Source organism: Acomys minous, assembly GCF_964271855.1.
Source record: "Acomys minous genome assembly, chromosome: 3".
Taxonomy (NCBI): domain Eukaryota; kingdom Metazoa; phylum Chordata; class Mammalia; order Rodentia; family Muridae; genus Acomys; species Acomys minous.
This window is the reverse complement of record NC_140485.1, coordinates 58,112,393-58,121,008: the sequence shown is the minus strand read 5'-3', so window position 1 is coordinate 58,121,008 and position 8,616 is coordinate 58,112,393. Positions and strand designations below refer to the sequence as shown.

The window sequence follows — 8,616 nt, the reverse complement described above, 5'->3', positions numbered from 1 at the left end:
ACGTTCACGCCCAACCACCTGACTCACTGTTTGTAAACTAGCCTCTCCCAAGGTCACGCCCCTTCCTCCTCCCTCCCCTTCCTTCTAGCTACAACATTTGCATAAACCCACCTTTTCCGGGCGATGATTGGCTGAGCACGCCGCCACTCCCTCCGTGCGAGCCCGAGTCCGCGGGGTCCAGCGAGAAGCCATCCTGAGAACGTGATCGGCATAGCCCCGCCCCCGGCGCGGCCTGCGGGCCGGGCGCTGATTGGGCAGACGGCTGATGACGACACGGCGCGGGGCGCGGCGAGCGGCGCGGCGGGCTGTCGGTCGGAGAGACGCGGGGCCGCACTTCCGCTTGGGTGTCAGTGGGTTGCTGGCCGAGGGCGGGGGCGGGGCGGGGTCGGCGGCGTTGCGGGGCTGCGGACAGGTGAGTTGGGCTGCTGCGGCGGGCCGCGCGCGCGCGCGAGGGTGAGGGCTAGGGCGAGCGGGAGGACGGGGCTCCGGGGAGGCCGGCGTGACTCCTTGGCCTCCAGCCGGGCGCGGGATAGAGGGTCGGAGCGCTAGGCCGCCCGGAGCTTGGACGGCCGCCGCGGGAGGGATGAGGCCCCGCGGGGGCTCGTGTGAGGCCCGCGACCCCCGCCCGGCGCGTCCTGCCCTCGCCTCGGTCGGTAAGCCGCGCATCTCCCCTCGGGGCGCGCGCGGAGCCCGGTGGCCTCTCCGGTCCTAGGGCCTCTCCTCTCTCCACAGCGGAGTCGGAGCGCGCCTTCTGACTGCCTGCGCCGGGGAGGCAGGCAACAGCCGGGACCGTCGGCGCTGCGCAGAACCAGCCCCCTGCGGCCCGTGGGCCCCGCGGGTAAGGGGAGGTGGCGGCGCGCAGTCCCGGTTGAGGGTCCCGGCTCCTCCTCGGAGACTCTGCGCCCCGGGGCGGCGGCTCAGTCTTGAGAGTTGGACAGGCTTTCAGGTTTATGCCCTTTTGGGTCGTCCTTTGCACGCGCAGGTCAGTGGGCTGGTTCTGTGGGGCTTCACACACACTTGGCGGAGGCCTTCGTGCAGGCTAGGCTCCAGACCGTCAGAGATGTCGAAGGGACAGCTCCTGAGTGGCGTCCTCCGAGCTTGGGATCTCCCAGCTGCCTCTGCAGAGAGTTCGGCCTTTCCTAACTGTCACCGGACTGGCCTCCCTCCCACCTTCATTTTTGTTTGTGGCATGTGACTATCTGCCATACCAGTAAGAGATACATATGGATCAGTTGTCTACAGTGGGCTCGACAAGCAACAGGTGCTCGAAAATGTTAGTTCACTGCTGCGAGTAAGGGGGACATTGAAGTGGACACATTTTCCATTGCCTCCCTGTGCCTATGGTGGTGCCATGTAAAGGGTGGCCATGAGGAAATGGGTGGCTGTGTGCCCTCTGTAGAATCTACCTTCCTGTTTGCCCCAGGTACAGTCTGTTAACAACAACTCTTATCTCAGGGGATGATAATTTTGAGCAATTATTTGTTCTAGGTCATTAGAAACATGAGTCTTACAGCAGTCACTAACATCCTTGTTTCTGAGGGACAGAGAGGCCAAGTAACTTACCACAAATCACAGAGCAGAAAATTACGTGGCAAGGGCACTGTAACCCCCAGAGTCCCGTTTTCTCTTCTTTTTTGCCTTATGCCGGTCATACAGATGGTTGGTCAGCCTCTGCATTATTTCCCCAGCCCCTGTTTCAAATGAAGAAAAAAGCTTTAGTTTTTGATATTATAATTTCATATTATAATTTGATATTATAATTATAACTATCATTTCTTCCCTCTACATTCCCTTGTACCCCCTTTGCTCTCTTTCAAATTTGTGGCCTCTTGAATACAACCTGCTCTGTCTATATAATGTTACTTGTATCTGTATGTTTTCAGGGCTGATCAAGTCGGATACTAGTTGGTGTGTTCTTTACATTCTTGTTACTTTTGAAGCAGCATCTTCTATAACTCAGGGTGGCCTCAGACATAGCTGAGAATGACCTCGAACATCTGACTCTTCTGTTCCTTGTGTTCTTGGATTATAGGCATGCATCACAGCCCCTGGCTGTGCTTTGTTTTTGAGGCAGGGTCTTACTGTAATATTGGCATTCTGAGATGCAGGCAAATATCTGAATTCAAGGCCAGCCCTATCTATACAGTGAGTTCTAGGCCAGCAAGGGCTATATACATAGTAAGACTTTATATAAAAAAAATAGCAAAATGTTTTTATTAGCATATATTAACTATGCATAATAATGAGTTTCATTGTGACATTTCCATATATTTTGTATTTTGATCAAATTCATCTCCCTTGCTACCCTCTCGCCTACCTCCCCACGTTTGCCATTTTCTTTTTATTACAGATTCTTATTAAACTTACATTTGCAAAGTTTATTTTAGCTGGGCAGGGGTGGCATGGTCCTTTAATCTTAGTACTTGAGAGGCAGAGGCAGGCGGATTGCTGTGAGTTTGAAGCCAGCCTGGTCTATAGAACTAATTCTAGGATAGCCATGGCTACAGAAACCCTGTCTCAAAAACCAGGGGTGGGGAGGTCTTTATTTTATGTGTGTGTGCCATAGTGTATATGTTGAGGTCAGTGGACAACTTGTAGGAGATGGTTCCTGACTTCTACCTTGTGGGTGGGTGCCAAGGATCCACCTAAAGTCATCAGGCTTGGCAGAAAGTTCCTTTCCCCAGTGAGCTATCTCTGTCCATGAGCGTCCATCTTTTTTTTTTTTTTTTATAAATGTATTATATATACATTGCTCTGCCTGCTTGTACCCCTGAAGGCCAGAAGAGGGCATCAGATCTCATATAGGTGGTTGTAAGCCACCATGTGGTTGCTGGGAATTGAACTCAGGACCTCTGGAAGAACAGTCAGTACTCTTAACTAATGAGCCATCTCTCTCTAGCCCTTCCATCCTTTTTGTGAAGGGGTGATTTGTGGTTGTTGTTGTTTTGAGTGCCTCTATGCGTTGCTAAAGTCATATTCTTTTTTTTTTTTTCTTTCCCTAAGGCAGGGTCTTTCTGTGTAGCCTTGGCTGTCCTGGACTCACTTTGTATACCAGGCAGGCCTGAACTCACAGTGATCCACCTGCCTCTGCCCCTTGAGTGCTGGGATTGAAGGCGTGCGCCACCACACCTGGCCCATACTGACTTTCAGTGTGTGTGTGTGTGTGTGTGTGTGTGTGTGTGTGTGTAACTGTATGTATGTTTTGGGAGAAGGGTATCTTTGAAACAGCGTCCCTCTCTATAGCCCTGACTGTCTTGGAACTCACTGGTCTTTGAGCTCACAGAGATCTGCCTGCCTCCGCCTCTCTAGTGCTAGAGTCAAAGGCAAGTACCACCATGCCCAGCGTGGATTCTTTCTTAGAGTCTAGCTATGTATTATAGACTGGCCACAAACTTGTCATTCTTCTGCCTCATCCCCATTGCTGGGATGTTGTTTGTTTTTTGTTTTTTGTTTTGTTTATTTTCTTAATATTTAAAAAGCAGGAGCCCAGTGGTGGTGGTACATGCCTTTAATCCCAGCACTTGGGAGGCAGAGGCAGGTGAATATTTTTGAGTTCTAGGACAGTCAGGGCTACACAGAGAAACCCTGTCTCAAAAAAAAAAGTGCCATTAAACTTTGATTCTCCTGTCCCACACCTGGAGATGATATGAGTTCTTGTTCACAAAGGTAATTGAAAATATAATAAGCCGGGCGTGGTGGCGCATGCCTTTAATCCCAGCACTCGGGAGGCAGAGGCAGGCGGATCACTGTGAGTTCGAGGCCAGCCTGGTCTACAAAGCTAGCCCAGGACAGCCAAGGCTACACAGAGAGACTGTTTCGAAAAGCAAAAATAAACAAACAAACAAATGAAAATATAATACTTTAAAAAAAAAAGATTTAATATGTATATGTGTCTGTATGTCTGTCTTGCGTGCAAACATTTTGGTACCAGTGGAGGACAAAAGAGGTGTTAAGTCCCCTGGAGCTACCAGTGGTTTCTGGAAACAACTCCAGTCCTCTGTAGGAGCAACAAGAACCCTTAACCACCATCTCTCCAGGCTCTGTCATTTCTTTTTTTGATTAGAACATTTTTGGCGCATTTTATTCTCCTACAGTGCCTAAAATGGAGTTTACTACATCTTAGAAATTATTTCTCTGATGTCCCTCTGAACAGCCTTGTCTTTACCTTTGTTGTTATGTTGTAGCCAGGCCCAAGGTGCGCTGTTGAGTAGAAGTTGTGTGGCAGCCCTCCCGGGTGTGGGGTGTAGTGGGGAGGCTGTGGTGAGTTTCTGCGTCCTGGTTGCTCCCTGGACAGTTTGACATGAGCAGTCACTGTTTCCTTTACCAGGCAGATCTGTGCTCTGTTTGGAATGTATTGCTGTGAAATGGAGATTATCAAGTGGGCGTCCTATACTTAGAAGAAACATCCTGATTACCTGAGGGTATGGTTGCTGTGACTTTTTGTGGGCCTCTGTTGTGGCACTGTGGGAATAAGTCAGTGTCTTTTGGTCATCCCCTGCTTCTATTTGGATGTAGACATCTGATGAACTGTTTAGCACTTATTGGCAAGTGCAGGGTTTAGTGCCAAACTTAGTATAACATTCAGCTTGGTTGAAACGGGTTGGTATTTGAGCATAACTGTTAAGTACTTCAATCATGGGACCAGAAAGGTGGTGCAGAAGGTAACAGCGCCTGTCAGGGAGCCTGAGGGCCTGAGTTTAATCCCAGAACTCATGTAAAGCTAGACAGACAGAACTGATTCCACAGAGTTGTCCTTGGGCCTTCACGTGCACTGTTGCATGTGTGTTTCCCCCATACAGTTACTTCAGGGCTGGGGAGATGGCTTAGCAATTAGGAACACTGATTGCTCTTCCAGAGGACCCAGGTTCAACTGCCAGCACCCATGTAAATGCTCATAACTGCCTGCAGTTCACACATCAGTACACACAAAGGCATCAGTCATGAGAGTTAATAGTTCAGGCTTGAGTTTGATAATAGTTTTGGTGTCCTGGTTCAATCCTGAATTTGTATCTGATGTCTAAGTTCTGCATTTTCAAAATATTTTGTTAACTCATTGCCACTGCTGTTGTAGCTTCATAAAACAACTGGTTTAATCCTAACCTGCAGTCCTTGTTTATAAGCGTGATCCTGTGGCTTACTCTGATGTGTCCATGAACTTTGCTGACACTTCCCATTCTTTCCAAATTCAGAAAAGAAAGTGGGGGTCGCTTGGCAGAACCTCCAAACACTTGGTGCTTTTGTTCCAAAGTGTCAGTTGGTGTTGTGGTGTGAGTGAGCCTGGAGGGACTAGCTTCTAGGGGGTGGCTGTGTGGGCTGTTGATGGCTGCTCATGTGGCTCCTTCTTTGCTTGCTTTCTCCTGTCCTTTTTTTTCCTCTTTAATTTTGAGAAACACAGTCTGAACTCTTGGTCTGGGTTGAGGAAGGCTGGATGTAAGTGGGATGTTTACCTGTTGGGGTTGGCAGTGCTTGGCCCTGGCCCGAGTACTGGAGTATTCTGGACCTGTGCTAAGATATCTCAGGTAGGCAAGTGTCCCAAGAACTCTTGGCTGGTGTCTATGAGGAAAAGTATTTCAGAAGGGCTGAACTGCTGGTTTGGGAAAATGCTTGGAATTCTTGGGATGGGGGCAGTTATGCATGGAGAACAAGAAGTCTGTTGGAAGGATGTGCCGAGTCTGCTTTGTAATACATGGAGGCAGCTGTCCAGAGGGAGTCACAGTAGAGCACCTGGTAGATGAGCACAGTCTGATTAAAGGCAGGTTGTAGGAAGGGCCAGCTGTGGTGGGCAGGGTGGCACACACCTTTAATTCCAGCCCTGAGGGAGGCAGAGGCAGGCAGATCTTTGTGAGTTGGAGGCCAGTCTGGTCTACAAAGTAAGTCTAGGAAAGGCTACATAGAGAAACCCTGTCTCCAAAAACCAAAACCAAAACAGAAAAAACCTTGGTACCTTGTGCTACTTTTGACAGGAAGTGGTAATACTTTTTAAGACTAGGGTAAGTGTGTGATCCAGTGTCTGGGACAACCTGGAGAAGGAAAGAGCACCATTAGTGCCAAAGGTGGGTGTCAGAAGTGAGGCCACCCCAGCAATTGTCAAAGGACTTGGTTTAATGATTAAAAAATAAGAAATAAAGGCCTGGCGTGGTGGCTCCCACCAGTCAGGAGACAGAGGCAGGCAGGTCTCTGTGAGTTCAAGGCCAGCCTAATCTACAAAGAGAGTTCCAGGACAGCCACGGCTACACATAGAGTACACTACACACAGAGAAGCCCTGTCTTGAAAAACCAAAAAGAAAAAAGAAAAGAAATAAGACAATAAGATACCAGGCAAAAGATATTAGATTATATGAGGTTTATTAAATGAGCATGGGGAGAGAAGAAAAGGGGCAGGGGTGCCCCAGAAAGAGAGAGACAGAGGAGGAGAAAAAGGAGGTAGGTAAGAGAGTAAGAGGGTAAGAGAGAGAAAGGGAGTAGGAGAAGGGGGTAAGAGAGAAGAGAGGAGGGTTCATCCTTTTATATAGCCCTGGGTAAGGCCACGCCCCCATGGCGGGTAGGCAGTGACATCACAGGTCTGAAGCAGAACCTAACACTTGGGCCAGATCTGGGGTATACCTCATTCCCATGAGTGCTCATTCCTAGTGTGGGCCCCTCCCAGTGATGTGTGACAAAGACAGCACTCTAGATTTAAAAGTTACATGCAACCAGGAGGTATTAGGTGGATGGAGTGGGAAGGACAGAGGGAAGCAGTCTTGGCTTATCAACAGCAAAGCTGGAGCAACTGTGAGAGCATAGCTTCTGGTCCAGCCCCAGACCTAGAACCTTCTGTTAGTGAGAGCCCCTTTGGATGAAGGATCTTTGATCACTTAATCAATAGCCGAGTCACCTTTCTTCAGACAGAGAAAGCACTGATTCAATTTAGTAGCTTTTCTCCTTTCTTTCCTCTTTTGTCTTTTGGCAGGAGGGGTCAGAGTTTATGGAGCCTCTGACTTATGTCTTAACAGCTGCTCATCCTTGCCCTAGTGCTCAGAAAGGATCTTGGGAGTGACCTGGGTGCGTTTGTTTGTTTTCCTTTGGTTTTTCGAGACAGGGTTTCTCTGTGTATCCCTTGGCCGTCCTGGACTCACTTTGTAGACCAGGCTGGCCTCAAACTCTCAGTGATCCCCCTGCCTTTGCCTCTGATGGGATTAAAGGCGTGCGCCACCACTCCTGGCTGTTAGGTTTGGTTTTATCATGACAAGTTTCTCAGTACAGTAAAACCAGTTCAGTTAGGGAACTGCAGAGTGATGTTGAGTAGATGGATGAGGAAGGGCCTGGAATGGGAGAGGAAACTGGCCAAATAAGATGTCAGAATCATCTGGGAACCCTGAGGACATCTCTCTCAGTGGGTGATCATGGGTCATCCATCTGGGTTTGCTCTTTTCTTGGCTCTCGCCAAAGCTGTGGTTTTGATCTGCAGAAGATCAACATAGTGGCGGTGGTGGAGGAGCAGCAGCCACGTGTAGCAGAGGATTGACCACTTGTCTGATTCGGCTGTTGTTGCAGTGGCAGACTTAAGCCGTGGAGACACCACCCACAACTTTCCCACCCACCCTTCTGAGCAGCTTTTGAACAGCTCTCTTCTGTTGCAGCATAATGATGACTAAAACAAACATTTTTGTACAAAAGCGCTGGGCTCATCTTGTGTGTGCTTGAAATACACTGTGCTGGATTATAAGATAATGTTCTTGAAGTGTGTGGTATGTTTTTGGTGCTTGCTTTGATACTAAATGTGATCTAGTGAAGGAAGGAATCTGTCATGAATAATAGGCTCCCTTAAGAGGTGACACAGCCCTCCCCCCAGGTGGTTGCTGTTAAGGGACCCTGCTGAGCACCTTCTTGGCCTGCAGTTGAGGGCTGCCCTGCTGGTATGGAGAATGGAAACCGCAGGTGATTAATGCTGTTGCTTTCCTAGCCTTTCTCTTGGCCCGGACACTTCCCATTTCCTGCATGAATAAACTTAAGTCTTCTGTGGCCACAAAACTTGCTCAGCAGGTGTACACTAACAGGAGTTGCTCTTGCTGCCTGCTGAGTGGAGACTGGAGGCTTAAGTCAGCTCTTCACTTACACAGCTCAGGCATGGTTAGGTTTTACTTTGGGATAGATTGTGGGGCTCCTGGTAGAAGAAGGTACAGGTCTTGGGAACCTAAAGAAAGCCAGGGCTCTGTGACCGCTAAGGAAGGTAGAGCCCATTTGTTTTGCCTGTAATGGCACCTCTGAACAGCTGGAGGTAACTGTGTTTGGCTAAAAGATTGGGAGCCAGTGTTCAGTAAAGGTCACTTCTACTTCCTTCCCCAGGACTGCCTGTGCTTAAAGCAAAGGATGCATGTCCCATGCACTCTGGTCAAGGCCATAGCCAGCCAGCCACTCTCACTTCTTTCCTTAAAAACCTTTTGTTGTGAAGGAGTAGGGATTGTTTTTTGAGTCTAAATTTATACAAAATTTGTAAAAATAACCACTACACTTCTACCATGACAGGGCTCTTCAGACCTGATCTTTCATTAGTGTTAGCAAAGAGCACTGTCCAGTGACTATGAACTGAGAACTCCAAGGCGATTTGGAATGAGAATGAAGAGTGAGGCATGGTGG

General features: G+C 48.9%; 1 protein-coding gene across 3 annotated transcripts in view; it reads left to right on the top strand.

The window, feature by feature from the left end:
* The first annotated feature begins 286 nt into the window (after nucleotides 1–286).
* OSBPL2 (oxysterol binding protein like 2) overlaps nucleotides 287–8,616 on the top strand; it is a 48,912-nt gene continuing 40,582 nt past the window's right edge. Inside the window, exon 1 of one of the 3 annotated variants that reach the window (XM_084776727.1) lies at nucleotides 287–412. The gene's annotated coding sequence lies outside the window, so the exon portion shown is untranslated. Of the gene's footprint in view, nucleotides 413–696; nucleotides 839–8,616 lie in introns of those variants that run through there. The other 2 variants (XM_084776728.1, XM_084776730.1) reach the window with 2 other exon arrangements.